At 37.1% G+C, this 18,021-nt stretch overlaps 1 long non-coding RNA gene across 1 annotated transcript in view; it reads right to left on the bottom strand.

Moving 5' to 3' along the window:
* Positions 1 to 18: 18 nt before the first annotated feature.
* The window catches only part of LOC109263433 (uncharacterized), a 143,690-nt gene continuing 125,687 nt past the window's right edge, over positions 19 to 18,021 (bottom strand). Inside the window, exon 5 of the long non-coding RNA XR_002078207.2 lies at positions 19 to 196. This is a non-coding gene — a long non-coding RNA (uncharacterized LOC109263433). The remainder of the gene's footprint in view (positions 197 to 18,021) is intronic.

Genomic DNA, 18,021 nt, shown 5'->3' with positions numbered 1-18,021 from the left:
GATGTAAGTGTGTCTTCTTTGAGAACGGACGCCTGCATATATGTCATGATGCAGGGATCCGTGTTTCCGTATGCTCATCTGTACGTGTACGTATCTGTGTTGTATGTGAGGAGGCAGGGAGGTCCTTTTCTTTTTCTTGGCTTCATGCTTCATTCTTCTCTCTGGGCAGAGAGGATTGTAGGGCACTTCAGTGCACCTGGAGGGAAAAAACTTAATTTACTGGCTGTTTCCTACAGCCTACTGGCAGGTGCGTGCCCAGAGATAAAAACTAATCCATCTGAGCGTAGTTCCCTAGAAAGGCAACTATATTAAAAACAACTCCGTACCAGTCCCTCCAAATCTCTTAACAAATCCCATAGTGACCCTCATAGGTCTTACTCCAAAGTAAATCCTGTGGTCAGGATTTATCTGATAATAATGCCAATAACAAATAATTGTTGATAAATTAGTATTAAATATATTAATCCTATTAATTATACTGATATAGAATTCCCAATAATTTTAATAATGTGATTATTGATTATAATTATTAATAAATTATGATGATTAATAATCAATGAAATAATAATAACACATGTATATTGAGGGTTTTAAATAATCCAGGCAATATTAAGTACAGTTGATTCTTGAACAAGTGGAGGTTAGAAACACTGACCCCTTCATCCATGCAATATAACTTTTGACTCCCCTAAACCTTAACTACTGTTGACCAGAAGCCTTACTGATAAAGCAATATATATACACTATATATTCTTACAATAAAGTAAGCTAGAGAAAAAAAAATGTCATTAAGAAAATGATAAGGAAGGGGCACCTGGGTGGCTCAGTAAGTGTCTGACTCTTGGTTTCAGCTTACTCATGTTCTCATGGTTTCTGAGTTTGAGCCCTGCTTCAGGCTCTGCACTGACAGTGTGGAACCTGCTTGGGATTCTCTGTCTCTCTGTCTCTCTGTCTCTCTCACTGCCCCTCCCTGTTTGCTCTGTCTTTTCTGTCTCAAAACTAAATGAATATTAAAAAAAAAAAGAAAAAGAAAATCATAAGGAAGAGAAATTACATTTACAGGATTGTATTGTTAAAAACCCATGTTATGTGTAAGTGGACCCCTGTAGTTCAAGTCCTTGTTATTCAAGACTCACTGTACTTCACATGTATTCTTTAATCCTTACAACACTCTACAGTTCCACCATTACCTCCTTTTTTCCCAGCCAAAAAATTGGGACACTCACCCAAGTTTACACAGTTAGAAAATGGTAGAGTGGGAATCGGAGGCCAGGCCATCTACTGCCAGGACCTCAATGTTTAACCACTAAGGTCTACGGTTTAGAAACAATAGGTTCAATGAGATTGAAACAATAATTGATTGATTTTTGTTATAGGATTTCTTACTACTTTTAACATGTTGCTGTGAATTATGGATTCCCCAGAGCAAGATATACCATAAAGTTTCAACAGTTTATTTAACTATCAACTTTTTATTTTCGTGGGTTACCTAAAAACACTGGCACAACATTCTTTGGGAAATGTTGCTATAACTTGATTTTACTCTGGGTCAGTAAAACATTACACAAGAAACAATTGAACCACAAGGAAAATTGAACAAAAATTAAGTTTATTTATTTTCAGTTTAATTTCAATTGGTTATAGGATTCTCTTCTTATAAATTCTAAAATTGAGGTGTCAACATGGATAGACAAGATCGAATTGTGTGCATACAATCAATGTCCTTAAATTATTTTTAAAAATAATCAACAGTAAAGATAGAGAGAAGCTTATTATCAGACAAATAAATGGAAGTAAAATGGTACCTAGTACATAGTCCATGTATGGGACATAATGTTCCAAGAATTAATATGTGCAAAGAAATAGGAACTTAGGAAGGGTATAATTTAGTTAAATCCTTTGGTGATAAATATATGATGATTCCAAAACAGAAGCTAAGGAAGTAGTTCCTTTCTAGAAGTAGTATCTGGAAGACAATTACTATCCCATCTTACAAAACAGTGATTTATTCATTCAACAAACATTTACTTAGTGCCTACCAGATGCAGGGACCTGTCCTTTGTTTCTAGAAGACAATAGATGGATAAGACACAAATTCTTCCCTCATATTTTTCATGATTTATCTGATCACTCATACATGCAGGGGAGGAACCACATTTAAAGTGAGGGGGGAAATGCACATGAGAAGGTGAAGAAAGGCCCCAGAAAAGGAATGGCATTTAAACTGGACACGACAGGTGTTAGGAAGTTAGAAAGGACTACGTGCTGAGAAAAGGGAATAGAATACCCTCCCCATGAGAAGGAGAAGTACAGAGAAGAAAAAAAAAAAAATTCTGTTTAATTGTAGCCTTGTGTCTGTGAGGGAGGAATACGCAAGGAGACATTCAGGGTTTGCAGAAACCAGGCTAGAGCCCTACGCTGGGGCAGAGTCCTCGCAGCGGAGAGCGCAACGTGATGGTTCTACGCATGTCCGGTGGAGCCTGCAACCCCACCTCCAGATTTCGGTCAGCAGTGGCTCTTCACCAGCAGCAGTTTTGCTCCCCAGGGGACGTTTGGTAATAACTGGAGACATTTTTAATCGTCATAATTATTTGACCATTGTATTTGGTATTATAAGAATTTAAAAGATTTAAAGTAATACTGCATTTAACATTTCAGACAGTGACTTTACAGCGGCAACACTGCTTATTGACATTTAAAGGGAAATATATTGTCAGTGGACTAAATATTTCAGAAAAACTCTTCTGATAAACATAACCAGAAAGATAGATGATGGGGTGCCTGGGTGGATCAGTCGCATAAACGTCCGACTTCAACTCAGTCACGATCTCACAGTTCTTGAGTTTGAGCCCGGCTTTGGGCTCTGTGCTGACAACTCAGAGCCTGGAGCTTGCTTCAGATTCTGTCTCCCTCTCTCTCTGCCCTTCTGTCACTTATGTTCTCTCTCTCTCAAAACTAAATAAACATTAAAAGAATTTTTTTTAAACTGATGGATGAAATATAAAAATCATTTTCCTAAATTTACCAAATAGGTAGGTGGTAAGGAATGAAAATGCCACCGGAAAGGATGGGACCCAGAGATTTTAACATGGCAATTTGGAACATTTTGTCAGGGTCATTATCCAATCATAAGCTGGTCATCACCAAAAGCTGAGCTACTTTTTGTTTTGTGCATTTTTAGCCTCATTACAAGTCTTGGGTGACAGATCTGTCTGCCTCCAGGACCTGTGAAGTATGCAATCCGGCTAAACTCCACTGTCTGCTTTGAGTTAGGATCCAAAGAGCCACAGGATTAAGACGAAAGAAGGAACCCAGACTACAGCCCAGGTTTTCTGTGTAGACAAGAAAACTTCAAACACAAATCTCAGTGTCAAGTTATGCAGACAAATAGCAAACCCAGAGACCAGCAGAAGCACTAAAATCTTCTTTAAAGGAAGATAGTCATCCTGAGCTGTCAATTATTTCTATAAGTAATTTTCCTGATTCGATACCTGTTACATAAAAATAAATAGACAAATGAGGAGATTAATCATAGATGAAAAGCAAGCAAAACCACTTCTAAAAAGTCAACAAGAATGGATAAAAAAGACCCCTGAGTTGAGGACACAGAGAGACAATTGATAGTCTGAGAGCAGAGTACCAAATAGGAGAGAACTGTGGAGGGAGAGACAGAGAGATAGGGAGACAGAGACAAACAGACCAAGAGATCCAAGGATCTGCAGAGGGACCCCTATAAATATTCAGCTGAGTGTGGGTCGAAATATTCATGTAAGGAAATTACCCTGAGACCAGAGAAAAACAACCTAGAAGGATTAGAGGGAACAATCCTTAGAAATAATATAAGGCTGGGACTAGTTAACTTTCCTGCACCTGCAAGAAAGAAGAGAAAAACTTTGAAATTCACAGGATTTAGAGTAGAGTACTCACAATGTAGTGCCTCAGTAGGGAAAGTTAGCCCTTGATTCAAGGCTGCTCTGATTCTAACACAGCTCAAAAGCAAGCCTTGACAGAATAACTGTTTCTAAGTAACTGTATCCAAAAGAAAGCTCAAGAATATTTGTAAGAATAAAAAATATCTATTATCCAACAGGATAAAGTATACAATATCTAACATCCAACCAAAAGTTAAATCTAAATTAAACAGAAGAAAGTAGATAATAACACTAAGAGCAGAAAATAAAGGAATAAAAAATAGAAAACTTTAGATAATTTTATAAAGAAAATTTAGATAAAAATCAATGAAATCAAAACTGGGTTGTTGGAGATGACTAATAAAATAGAAAAATTTCTGGCTAGATTGAGTGTGGAAAAAACACATAAATTACCAACATCATAAATAAGAAAAGTAACCTGACTACAGAATCTGCAGGCACTAACAGGTTAATGAGAGAATACTATGAACAACCATATGCCAGGAAATTTGACAACTTGTGTGAAATGCACAGGTTTTTAAAAGGCACGAACAAACACAACTCCTTCAAAAATAAAGAACCTGAATAACCTAATAACTGTTTTCAAAAATTGAATTTGTAGTTAAAAGCCTTTGGGGCACCTGGGTGGCTCAGCTGGTTAAGCATCTGACTCCAGCTCAGGTCATGATCTCATGGTCGGTGAGTTTGAGCCCCGCGTCGGGCTCTGTGTGGACAGCTCAGAGCCTGGAGCCTGGTTTCACTTCTGTGTTTCTGTCTCTCTCTACCCCTCCCCTGCTTGTGTTCGGTCTCTCTCTTTCAAAAATAAATAAACATTTAAAATAAATAAATAAATAAATAAATAAATAAATAAATAAATACCTTTCCACAAATAAATCTCTAGACTTCGATGGCTTATTAGTAAATTCTGCCAAATATGTAAGGGAAAAAAATGCTGATTTTACACAAATTCTTTCAGAAGTTGAAGAGGGTATGGGGTCCCTCTATGGCTCAGGCGATTAAGCATCCAATCTCTTGGTTTTGGCTCAGGTCATGATCTCACAGTTCATGAGTTCAAGCCCCACTTTGGGCCTGTGCTGACAGAGCAGAGCCTTCTTGGGACTCCTCTCTCTCTCTCTCTCTCTCTCTCTCTCTCTCTCTCTTTACCTCACCCTGCCTCCCCACTAGCTCACTCTATCTCTCTCAATATAAATAAATAAACATTAAAAAAAAGTTGAAGAGGGTATGTATGTTCTTTTTCTTGATTGTGGTGATGGCTATAAGTCAAACTTACAAAATTTTAGGCTGTAAATATAAGCAGTTTGTTGTATGTCCATTATATCTCAAAAGCCTATTTTCAAAAGGTTTAAAAAACCATGTCCCAGTAAATAAGCAACAGACCATCTCCATAGGAAAATGCCCAGCATTTAGAAAGAAATGCAAACAAAAGCAATATTGAAATATTGTTTTGTACCTTTCACCAATCTTGAAAATAAAAAGATTGAATAAAAGCTTGTGATGAGACAAGTCTGTTTACATACTACTGGTGAAATTCGAAACTTTTCGCCCATTATGAAAAGTAGTATGGTGATATATATTAACTGTCATAGCTTTCTTTCTTGTGTGCTTGCTTTTTCTTTTTAAAGAAATATTTATCCAATAATCTTCACCATCATTGTGTGTTCTTAGAAAATGATTTCACATAGAGAAAGAGCTATCTTGACCAAGATGTTTTCTTCAAGACATATAATAAGAAAAAATAATAATTCAAATACCAAAGAGTAGGAGAGGTTTCATAAATCATGATGTTGATATGTTATGAAATTCGCTGTGATTGGGAAAAAAAAAGTAAATGACAACAAGTGAAAACACAGATGTCAAAATTATGTATATGTTATTGTTGCAACTATTTTTAAAGGTCTATCTACTAATGAGCAAGACAACAAAGTCTGGATGTAATACATCAAAATAAAAATAGTATTCTTATGATGGGAACAATATTGGTGATTAAAAAATTTTTAATATCAGGGCGCCTGGGTGGCTCAGCTGGTTAAGCATCCAACTTCAGCTCAGGTCATGATCTCACGGTTTGTGAGTTCGAGCCCCGCATTGGGTTTTGTACTGACAGCTCAGAGCCTGGAGCCTGCTTCAAATTCTGTGTCTCCCTCTCTCTCTGCACCTTCCCATCTCATGCCCTGTCTCTCTCTCTCTGTCTCTCTGTCTCGCTCTCAAAAATAAGTAAACATTTTTTTTTATTTTTAGTATTTTGTAACATTTGTTTTAATAGAAAAAAACACACTTGATCTAAATGTAGGTTCTCTTTTGGTAAAATTAGTAATTCTTTGAAAAAGTTTTCTTTTGAGGATGACTAATTTGCACTAATTCATCTATATATTTTTTTCCTCTTAATTTCATCAGGGATCTGAAGTACAGACTACAGCCATAGCACAGTGGGAAGCCCTGAAATAGAGGGTAATCTCATTACCATGACATTTATCAGCTGAGCTAAGTGGCCATGAATATGAATGTAACAAAGAGATTGTGACAGAGGAAGTTTCTGCCATGATGGCTGCTTTCTGTTCTGTGCACAAAAAATACTAAGATTTATGAAAAAGTAATAAAAGCAATAACAATGAAATTCCTTGCACAGTTAAAAATCCCAGAAATTTGCACATTTGCATCCAGCATCTTGGTCAATTGATCTTTCTTGGAACCATAGATCTTTGTATGTAGCTGTTTCCAACAGAATATTGTTTGACAAAAAAAAGAGCCTTAAGATGCAGCTTTTTATTTTTTCATTTCTCTCTCATCTCTCTCTCTCTCAATCTCAAAATGAAGGAAATGTTTTCCCAGCTTCTTCATCTGCACTCACAGCAGCAGCACTAAATACCTTAACTTTGGAGAAAACAGTTGTTTCTGAAAAACATTACTTCTGCATATTACTAAAATTTTCCCTCTAACTGCATGAATGCTTGTTTCTGCATGCTTCAAACACATTTGCACACTAGAAAAAAATCACTCAGAAACAATTTCCACTTGCCCATTTTTATACTTGCCAATCACCTGTAACCAAACTTGCATTACAGAAACACATATCCATATCACTTTAGCTTCCTATTAGGTTATTCATCTCAACGTGCTGCTCCACAATGCATTAGAAAGAAGTCTATGGAAGTTTTTGCAGACTTCAGACAAGTTGCTTAAATCTCCCCATTTGTAAATTTAGAAATGTTTAGTACCTAACAGAATTGCTATGAGGCTATGTGTTTATAGTGTTTGGCATAATAACATATTTATTATTGCTATCATTCACTTCTGTAGACAAAAAAGTGGATTTCCAGGTAAACAAACCTCTCCGAGCTAACTGGGATGTTTTTAAGATTAACAAATCGGATATGATTGTGTTTTCACTGCGTCATGAAGTTTAAGTTTTGATTATCAACATTATTAAATTTGCATTTGTTAGAAATATGTTAAACAAAAATAGCTGTTTCCAGTACTTGAAAAAGTTGACCTCTGAGGGGAATGAATAGACTCTAAACTTACGTTAACATTAGTGTTCATCTACTAGTCTGTGACACAAAGCTACCGTTCACAAATCATTATTAATGAACTGAAGACCTAATCTGAGAATAGAAATAACTTAAAAAGCATCTATTAATTCAATTTAGAGTCAAGAATAGAATCTTTTCTACACATAAAAATCTAACGAGAATCTTGATTCATTATTAGAATACTTTGATGCCAAATATATTTCACAAAGTAAGCATCAAAAGTTATCATGGAACATTCAAGTAAAGAAAAAAATTAACACATAACATAAAATACCAAATGGTCAGATTAAAACAGAAATAGATATTCACTGTTTCATAATGCCAAGAAATATTCTCAACCACCTGGTTCAGTTCCTTCATTTTACAAATAAGAGTTCAGAGAAGTCTGAAGAGTTCAGAGAAGAGACTTTCTCAAGGTTACATAGGCCCTGGTTGGCATAATCAGTACTAACTTGTCTCTTAATTTCTACTATTGTGTTTATTCATCTTCTATATCATGCTTTTATATCAGGCCAAATATGAGGCACAAAATGGAACATGCTATAGACATAGACACCATTGTCAAGGCCAAATGTTAGCTATAAGCCAAAGCACAGAAGCTATTTCAAAAAGGACTTTTTTTTTTTTCCATTAGTTAAAAAATCAGTTGGGGCGCCTGGGTGGCTCAGTCAGTGAAGTGTCCAATTCTTGATATCAGCTCAGGCCATGATCTCACCGTCATGAACTGGAGCCCCAAGTCAGGTTCCATGCTGAGCGTGAAGCCTGCTGGGAGTTCTCTCTTTCTCCCTCTCTTTGTCCCTCCCCTGCTCCTGCTCATGCTTGTTCTCTCACCTCTCTCTCTCTCTCTCTCTCAAAATAAATAAACTTAAAAAAAATCAGTTATATTCATGGTAGCCAATAACAAATAACAAATTAAAATATCATATTACATGTTGACTGCCGTATCCTTCTTGACTTTCAAGCCAAGTTTAACTGAAATTTCCATATAACTGTGATGAGAAGAATAACACCTTAAATGATTTTTTTTTAATTTTAATGTTTATTTTTGAGAGAGAGAGAGAGAGAGAGAGAGAGAGTATTGTGGGGAAGGAGCAGAGAGAGAGGGAGACACAGAATCTGAAGCAGGCTCCAGGCTCTGAACTGTCAGCACAGAGCCTGACACAGGGCTCGAACTCACAAACTGTAAGATCATGACCTAAGCCGAAGTCAGACACTTAACTGACTGAGCCACCCAAGCGCCCCATAAATTATATTTTAAAATAAATTTGCCTTTTCAATGAAAACTACTAATTAATTTATCCATTCATTTTCCATGTCCTGGTCATTAATTAGCATTAGGTCTTATCTTTGTATTATATATGAAAAGTATGGGTAAAGCTATAATCTTATTTAATTAGGAAATATTCATTTAATTCTTAACTAAAATAATCTTCCATAGAACCTGAAAAATAAGTAATAAACTCAAAACATTAATCCAATTATCTCCTCTTTTAGAGCTAGAAGAGATATAGAGATTATTGAGTTCCAGTATTTAATTTACTAATGAAGAAACTATGACCCAGAGATTATTCACAGCTGTAGGGCTATTATGGCAAGCACAGAAATAGAGTTCTTATGACTTGCTTCTTCCTTCCGGAGATGGTTCAATATATTTTAACATATGCAACTGAAAATTTAGAGCCCCAGGACTGGGTTCTCAAGTTACTAACTGCATAACCCTGCACCCTGAATAATTTTACTGATAATATTTTCAAAAGGAAATATTTTAATCTTACTTGAGAAAGCTTAATAAATAAAATAGGATCTTAGATACTCGCAGAGCCAGCTTATCTCGGCCTCTACGTTAAACCACATTTACTGAATTTGCTGATAGGTGTCCCAAGGCGGGTCCATCCTAGAAGAACAAACCTGACTACTGAAACCAAACAAGGGATGATAATAAAAATGTGAGGATAAGTGGAAATAATTCTTTTAAGGAGAAGTTTAATGTGTAAAAGGTAGAAGTGCCCATTTTTTAGAAAGAGTATTATATTGTGAGGCAGGTGTTTACCATGGATTACAGAGAAACTCAAGGAGCAGAATTTACTAGAGACAAAAAATTAATCACAGACAGAAGGAGAATTTTCTTTCATGCATATACTTAGCCTGGAGGTTCTGGTGGGAAAGAGAAATGAGGATAAAAAGACATCTTTAATAAAAGATAAGGAAAGTCACTTTTTACACAAACACCAGATGGCAAAATCAGTAAGCATGGGGTTTTCCATACACCCGGGGTTCCCAGCACCATAGGTAGGACAAGATGAGAAAATAAAATCTTCTATAAATGCCTTAGGTTATACACACACACACACACACACACACACACACAGGAGTAGGGGGGGCATGTATGGAAAGACAGACGTGCATACACTCACTTCCCAAAGGACAGAAGGCAGTTCCCTAGAATAATCTTGTTACTAGAACTCCTAACAGATTTCCCACCCACCTTCTAATCCAGTTTCCTTTATTCCATTTCACCTCTCGTAAACTAGTACAAGATTCTAAAAATTTGTCTATGTGTTCAGAGCCTAGTGAAAACCTATAGATATCACAACATTAAAAAAAAGGCAATAAATGTCATTAATGAATCAGAATGAAGGAATAGTTATCAATGCTGACAGGTATTTCTCTGTCCATCATGTTTTTTTAACTTCAAAAAACAACAAAAGTTAATATCATAATTCAAAGATCACTGGACTGGGAATAACTGGAAAAAATTATGTTTTCCCATATATAAATAGGGGGTTATTTTTTAAAGTTGATTTATTTTGAGAAGTGGTGGAAGGGCAGAGAGAGAGGGAGAGAGAATCCCAAGCACTGCACTCACAGTGCAGAGCCTGATGTGGGGCTTGAAGTCAGGAACTGTTAGACTATGACCTAGGCCAAAACCAAGAGCCAGCCACTTACCCGACTGAGCCAACAGGTGCCCCAATAGTGAGTTATTTTATTGTTTGTATGTTTATGTGTTTGTTTGCTTGTTTGTTTTAAGAGAGAGAGAGAGAGAGAGAGAGCAAACAGGGGAGAGGCAGAGAAAGAGGGAGACAGAGAAGCCCAAGCAGGCTCTGCAGTGCACTGCACTGGTGGAGCTCCACACAGGGTTCGAACACGGGAACTGTGAGATCGTGACCTAAGCCAAAACCAAGAGTCAGATGCTCAACCAACTGAGTCACCCAGGCACCCTTATTTTAAAAGTTTAATTTTGGGATGCCTGAGTAGCTCAGTTAGTTAAGCATCCAACTTTGGCTCAGGTCAAGAGTTCGCAATTTGTGAGTTCAAGCCCTGTATCGGGCTCTGCATTGGTCATACAGAGCTTGCTTGGGATTCTCTCTCTCTCTGCCCCTCCCTCACCTGCATTCTCTCTCTCTGAAAATAAATAAACTTTAAAAAAAATTCTCTCTCTCTCTCTCCCTCTACCCCTCTCCTCCACTGATGTTCTCTCTCTAAAAAAATGAAATAAAAACAAAAACAAATAAAAAAACACCTAAGTTTGATTACATCATTAGCCTAGAATTAATAAATATTTTTTTTGGCCAGATGTTCATTCATATTATAACAAATTATAATGCATGTACTTATGAGCTATCTTCACATGCAGGCGACTGGATAAACAACCCAGATGTATACACATCCTGGGGTCGTGAACTGCTCTAGGATATGAAAACTACATTTTCTTGGCTCAGGATGGCCCAGGGGACAGAGTTTCATCAGAAGAAATGCCTTCATGGGGTGCCGGGGTGACTCAGTCAGTTAAGAGTCCAACTTCGGCTCAGGTCATGATCACGTGGTTCATGGGTTCAGGCCCACGTCAGGCTCTGTGCTGACAGCTCAGAGCCTGGAGACAGCTTCGGATTCTGTGTGTCCCTTTCTCTCTGCCCCTCCCCAGCTCTCTCACTCTCTCTCTCTCTCTCTCTCTTTCAAAAACAAACATTAAAATAATAACAAAGAAAGAAGAAAAAATGCTTTCATATCCTGTCATTATGTATCACTGAAAATGCAAAGCACTTCCTAATCTTATTTGCTTTTGGAAACAGCCCTGGATAGTAAATCCAAACAACTCATTTTCAGATGAAGAAACTGAGGACTTAAACTAGAAGATGTGTGTGGACCCCACAAGTCAGCCACAACAACCAAAGATTAAACAGTCTCTTAACTATCCTACATTGCTTATGTACTAATACACAATACCTCATTCAATGACTCACGTTATTGCGTATGTGGTTGTTTCTCCAATCATATTTGATCTAGCAACCTAGAGATTTTACACCACTTAAGTTTTATTACTTAGAGATTACATCTAATTTATCTCCACAAATACATTGGAATAGAATAAATGTAGTATAATCAGTATTCAGGTGGCTTTAAGACTGCCTTTTAATTAGACCTGTGGTAATTTGTCTAACAAATGTATCACTGTGCAATCAAATTAACGTATACAACAAATTCTAAAGTGTCTCATCTACAATTGGAAGACTCTAGATACAATGCATACCAAGCAGGATCAAAGTGCAGATTTCCTGCAATGAGTATCTTTTTTTTCTCCTTAGGGAGTTAGTCACTAACTCGAGTTACATGCATGTTCTCCTTATTGTATGAGTAACTCAAAGCCACAGTATGACCCAGGATTTCCCATGTAGACCTTGAGTTGTGACTTCTGCTAATAATATCTTGCCTAGTCCACAGCTTTTCTGTTATTAAAAATCCTCATGGGCTTATTCATGAGCTATCTCAAAGGGCTTCTTTGTCAGCTACATTAGCCCACCTGACAGAGATGATGATAGAAGTTGGCAGAAAGAGAAAACTGATCAATGGCTCCTTGTCCAAGAGACTCCGATAGAGAGACAAAAGCACCCAGTAGATTAATCCTCTCTAAGCACATGAGGTTTCATAAACCTTCAAAAAGCAGGGTCATATAGGGAATGAGCAGGTCTGTCTTCAACTCTCAAATACATGTGCAATTTGCCTTTCCATTCCTCTCAAAGGCATCTTTAGGGAAATGGAGTTTTTGCTTGTGTCTTTCATCATAAGCTAATAACTTAGTTCTGTTCTTCAAATACTCTTTACCCCAAAATGTTTAAGACATCATACTGTGTCAGCTACTAAAGCATTTTGATTGTTGGTTTCTTCAAAGTGTATCTTGCATTTTCTTGAATTAGTCAGATAAAAGTATCATTGTCCTGTACTGAATTTTAGTGATTATTATCAGGTTTCATTAACTTCAATATAGAATGAGGCTTTTATATTCAATCTAGAATATTATTTAAATTATGGTATTATTATTACCATTACTATTACTCTTGTCTATATCTAAAACTATCACTTAATAGTATGCATACTATATGGCACACCATGCCGGCGTTTCGTTTACATTATCCTACTTAATACTAGAAAAAAAAATCCTATGGTGACTATTTTAGCCTTCATTTTCCAGATGTAGAAACTGAGCTTAAAAGGTTGAGTTGCTTAAAGATAACCTGGTTAATTCACTGTCAGAGCAGAACTCAGCTTTATCTGATTCCAATACCCCATCTATGCAGCAGTTCTGATATTCTCCACACTGGTTTGGAAGTGTCTTATATTAGGATTTGAGGGCTCTGTTTTTCCACTTTACTCAATTATAAATTCAACAACTATTTTCCGATACGCCTGAACGCCAGGCAAGATGTAGAGACTTGGAACACGATGAAGAGGAAGACAGACTTGATTCCCATCCTCACAGTTTGCGAACCCATAATCACACCAATAAATAGAAGTCTCCAACAGAGACAAGTGCTATGAAGAAAGTTTCAGGAAGATAGGTATTTGCAACACCTGCAGGAGTTTGGGGTGGGGGGAGGGGGGAAAGGGCATTTTCAAGGAAGAGAAAAAGGCTCAGTGACCAAGGCTTCACTGGGGCAAGGTATGGCTGAGCGAAAGCACCTATGGGAACAGGTACCAGAAGGACACTGCTGTGGGGAGTAAATGACATCCTGCTAGGAATCAGGAAGTGTTTGTTAGATTGCTCACATTAACGTGCACAATTAACTCTCACAACCGTGTGTAGAAGGATGAATGATTAGCCTCCTTTTACCCATGTGTAAATGGAAATTATATGACTACCCAGGAACACAGCCAGGAAGCAAAAGGGCAAAGGGTTGCATGTGAGCATGCCACCCCTGGAAGCAAGCATATTTTCACATTACGCTGCCTGGTGATTGCCAACGAGGTGGGCTGCTTCAGAAAAATACACACAGTGAACATCAGCTAAAACTACAAGTCTGATTAAGAACTGCTTCGTGACAGAGTTCCACTGACACACCTCTTAGAAGCCAAAGGATGAGAGAGGAATCTCTCAAAAGTAAAAAATCATTTTTAAAATTATCAGTGATAGGGGCACCTGGGTGGCTCAGTTAGTTGAGCGCCCGACTTCTGTTCAGGTCATGATCTCACAATTGACGAGTTCAAGCCCTGCATCAGGCTCTGTGCTGACAGCTCGGAGCCTGGAGCCTGCTTCAGATTCTGTGACTCCCTTGCTCTCTGCCCCTCCCCGCTCATGCTCTATGTCTGTCTCAAAAATAAATACAAACATTTTTCAAGAAATTTAAATTATCAGTGACCTGAAATAATGCTTGTATGTGAATTACAACAAAAAACATCAATCCTTGCCCGTTCCCCTTTCTCCATGCTAACCTCCAATTCAATGCACACCTTGGCAAGGATTCATTCTAATCACCTCAGTCTCAGGGAATACTGACAGTTGCATGGTGTTTCTCCCGGATTGCTGCAGACTAAAACCTAAACACATACAAAGTAATTGTGTCAATAAGCATGAATGTAGCTGCAAATGTCTCCCAGTGTGGTAGGGCAGTTGTGTAGCTGCTGAAATACATTCATTTCTCCTTACAATTGAATTAGGAAATTACAATTAGGAGATGGGTAATATATTCTAAAACTAAAATAAAAATGCTTACACAAGACCCATATCCTAAACGCACATAAGATTCCTGGTCAGGAATCCTGTGCTTGTTTTTGCAATGCTCTTTTAGAGCCCAGCAGAGGAGTGTGGAGATCATGACCCAAGCTGCTTCAAACTCATCAGTTTCCTCTCCAGCAGGCCGCTGAGCCTCAAGATCAGTGCTATGCTGAAACAACCTTCCCTCCTTCCTACAGTCTCTTTTGAAAGCCTTCCTCATTCTTCCAGGTCCAGTGTAAATAATGGATATTTTAGAGTTTCCCAGATGTCCTACTCAGAATCATTTGTCTTCCTTATACTCCCTTAGGACCTTTTTCTACCTCTACTATTATACCTATTCCAGCATGACATATTAGAAACATGACCTCTCTCCTCTCCTTACTATATGGTAAGTTCCTGAAAGTCACGGATGATAAATTTCTTCTCCCCTCATCCCTGCCAAGCACAAGATGGTGTACAAAGGCTGTATTACTTGACTTGTAGCCTCTCCTTACCTTAAGGATCTAATTCTATAGACACATACTTGCTTTCATTTTATAATTATTTACCATATCTGCATGACTTTTGGAGATATGTACTATAATTAAAACTATACTCAGGATAGCTAATTTTTTTATTGCCTTCATAAGTGCAATGCATAATGCATTTAGTTCACTCTACGCTCTGAATATCTATATACAAAAAGCATGCAAAACACTAGTAAAATCCAAGTGGCCTACTCTGTAGATTATGGGCACCTCCACATGTTCTTACGTCTGCTCCTGCCTCTGGACAGTGAACTGACTAATGTTGCTTGATTAATTATGGAACCGAGATCAGGAATCAAACAACTCTCCAGAAGCACTTGGAGTACAAAACAATGTAATTTCTAACAGAATTCTCTCTAAATATAGCAGAGCCAACAGGAACTCTGGAAATTGTGAGACAGCCCTTTTGTTTTGTGGATAATACAATAGAAGCCAGAGGAACTAGGAGAACTGCTGAATATGCATTCAACGATGAAATCAGCATTTCTGATTCCCACCCTGCTGATCTCCAAGGTCTGATATTTATATAATATAAAATGTTGCCTTTAATAAGAAGAGGGTTCCACAATTCTGGAATATTTGGTCTAAATTTTTATTTTTAAAGCAACTTTGTTGAGGTATAATTTATGTGCCATATCTCATCTCTGTTTTAGTTGTATATTTCTATGAGTTTTGAAAATGTGGGCAGCTCTGTGACCATCACAAGAAGATATAGAGCATTTCCCTCTCACCTGAGCATTTCCTCAGGCCTATTTTCAGCCCATCTCCACTCCACCTGCTGGGCTCAGGCAACCACCCCTGTGCTTTCTGCTGTTGTTAGAACAGTTCTGCTTGTTTTAGAATTCCATGCAAATGGAAACATTTGTTATGCAGTCTTTTTTGTCTGTCTTTTTTAACTTAGCATAATTTTAGATTCATCAATGTTGTTGCTTCTATCAGTAGCTGATTTTTTGTTAAATTAACACAATTCCAGGCTTCCTTTGGAATTCACCAGATTTTGCATTTTTCTCTTATTTTTAAGTTTATTTATTTATTTTGAGAGAGAGAGAAAGAGCAGAGTAGGGGCAGAGGCAGAGGGAGAGAGAGAATCTCAAGCAGGTTCTGTGCTGTCAGCATGGAGCCCAACACAGGGCTCAAATCCATAAACCCTGAGATCATGACCTGAGCCAAAATCAAGAGTTGGATGCTTAACCAACTGAGCCACCCGGGCACCCCCAAATTTTTCATTTGTATGAATTTATCACTACAGTAAATTCAAGGGTATGATACATAAACTGCACTGGTTTGGTAAAGAGTGTAGCTTTGGGGTGAAAAAAATATAATTTGGACTGGTACTGATTCTCATTTTAGCTCATACTGGCTATGCATGACCTCAGAGACTTTATTCATTCCCCTGAGCTTTACATTTCTCATCTGTGAAGAATTGATAGTAATCCACATCTCAGGGTTAATTTTCAGATACACATAGTGCATGTACCTGTTTAACTCATAGTAACAACTCAGTAAATGGAAGCTAAATAAAACTAGAAAATAAATAGGAGAAAATACAGAACGTTATTTATATAAACTTCATGTAAGACACAAAGAATCCACAAAAGATAAAAGTAACAGAGTTGAAAGTATCAATTAATTAATTCAACAAATACTTACTGAATGATCACTTTGTGCTAGGAATCCATACTAGGAATTCAGTGTTGCCTCAACAAAACTTACACTCTCTCTCTATATATGTATACACATCAGGTGGAGATAAATACAATAAAGAAAATTAAAGCAGAATAAGAGAACAATGGTAGAGAATGCTATACTATATTGGATAAATAAGAAAACCTTCTATGAGGTGATATTTGCATGCTGAATAGATGTCTGAATTAATTGAGGAACCAAGTCATGATTTGGATGGAAAGCATTCAAATTCAAGAGAGAGTAGATAAAAATGTCACAAGGCTGGTATGAGATTAGTATGTTAGAGGAAAATCAGTGTCCATGGGGCTGAAGTAGCAACAAAGGGTAAAAATTGTAGGAAGTGAGATGGAGAAGTAGCCAAAGAATTGCCACAAAGATTGGAGAAGTGTGGACTCGGAAGAAAAATTTAGTAGTGATATAAGGAGATAGGCTGATATTAAAATCATCATCATCAACAACAAAAGCACACAAACTACAGAATTTGCCCCAAATAGAAAGAAGATATTAGAATTATCCAGTACTAAATATAAAAAAAAAATGATGTGTACCAACAAATACAGGAGAGGATTAAATGCATGATGAAGGAAGAAAAATCTATCAAAATTGACAGGTAGATTTGAAAACAAAACAAAACAAATACAACTATGAGACACAAATATACAAACAAAAGTAATGTTATGGGTTAACACAGAATACAAAGAACTGGAAATAAATTGCAAAATAGATCCAACAAAATTACAATACAGGCAACAAAAAGATAAACAAATAGAAAATGTGAAAGAAGAATGAGGAATGTCTAATGTAAGACTTATTTGAATGCCAGAAGGAGATAATAGAAAGAAATAGTAATTGAGAATTTTCCAAAACTGAAGGAAGAGTGTAATTTGCAAATTCAGAAACTTGAATGAAACCTAAGCAAGGGAAATCTCAAAGAAATCCACACCAAGTTAAGTCATAATGAAAATGCAAAACAAAAGACAAAGAGAAGGTATCAAAAACAGCTACCAATTTTTAAAAATATTTCTTTATTTTGGGGAGAACACAAGCAGGGGAGAGGCAGAGAGCCAGGGACAGAGGATCCGAAGTGGGCTCTGTGCTGACAGGCTGACAACAATGAGCCTGATGTGGGGTTCAAACTCAGGAACCCTGAGATCATGACCTGAGCCAAAGTCAGACGCTCAACCAACTGAGGCACTCAGGTGCCCCCAGTTACAAATAGCTACAACAAAATTTAGAAAAATGTTATTTCAAGATATGAGAGAAACTAATTGTCAAACTAGAATTTTGTATTTGGTAAACAATCTTTCAACAGTAAAATTGAAATATAGATATTTTCAAAACCCCCAAAAAGATAGTTT

Source organism: Panthera pardus, unplaced genomic scaffold (genome assembly GCF_024362965.1).
Source record: "Panthera pardus isolate Hobbes unplaced genomic scaffold, ASM2436296v1 HiC_scaffold_17, whole genome shotgun sequence".
NCBI classification, from domain to species: Eukaryota; Metazoa; Chordata; class Mammalia; order Carnivora; family Felidae; genus Panthera; species Panthera pardus.
The sequence above is the reverse complement of the archived record's forward strand: the minus strand, read 5'-3'. Positions and strand labels throughout refer to the sequence as shown.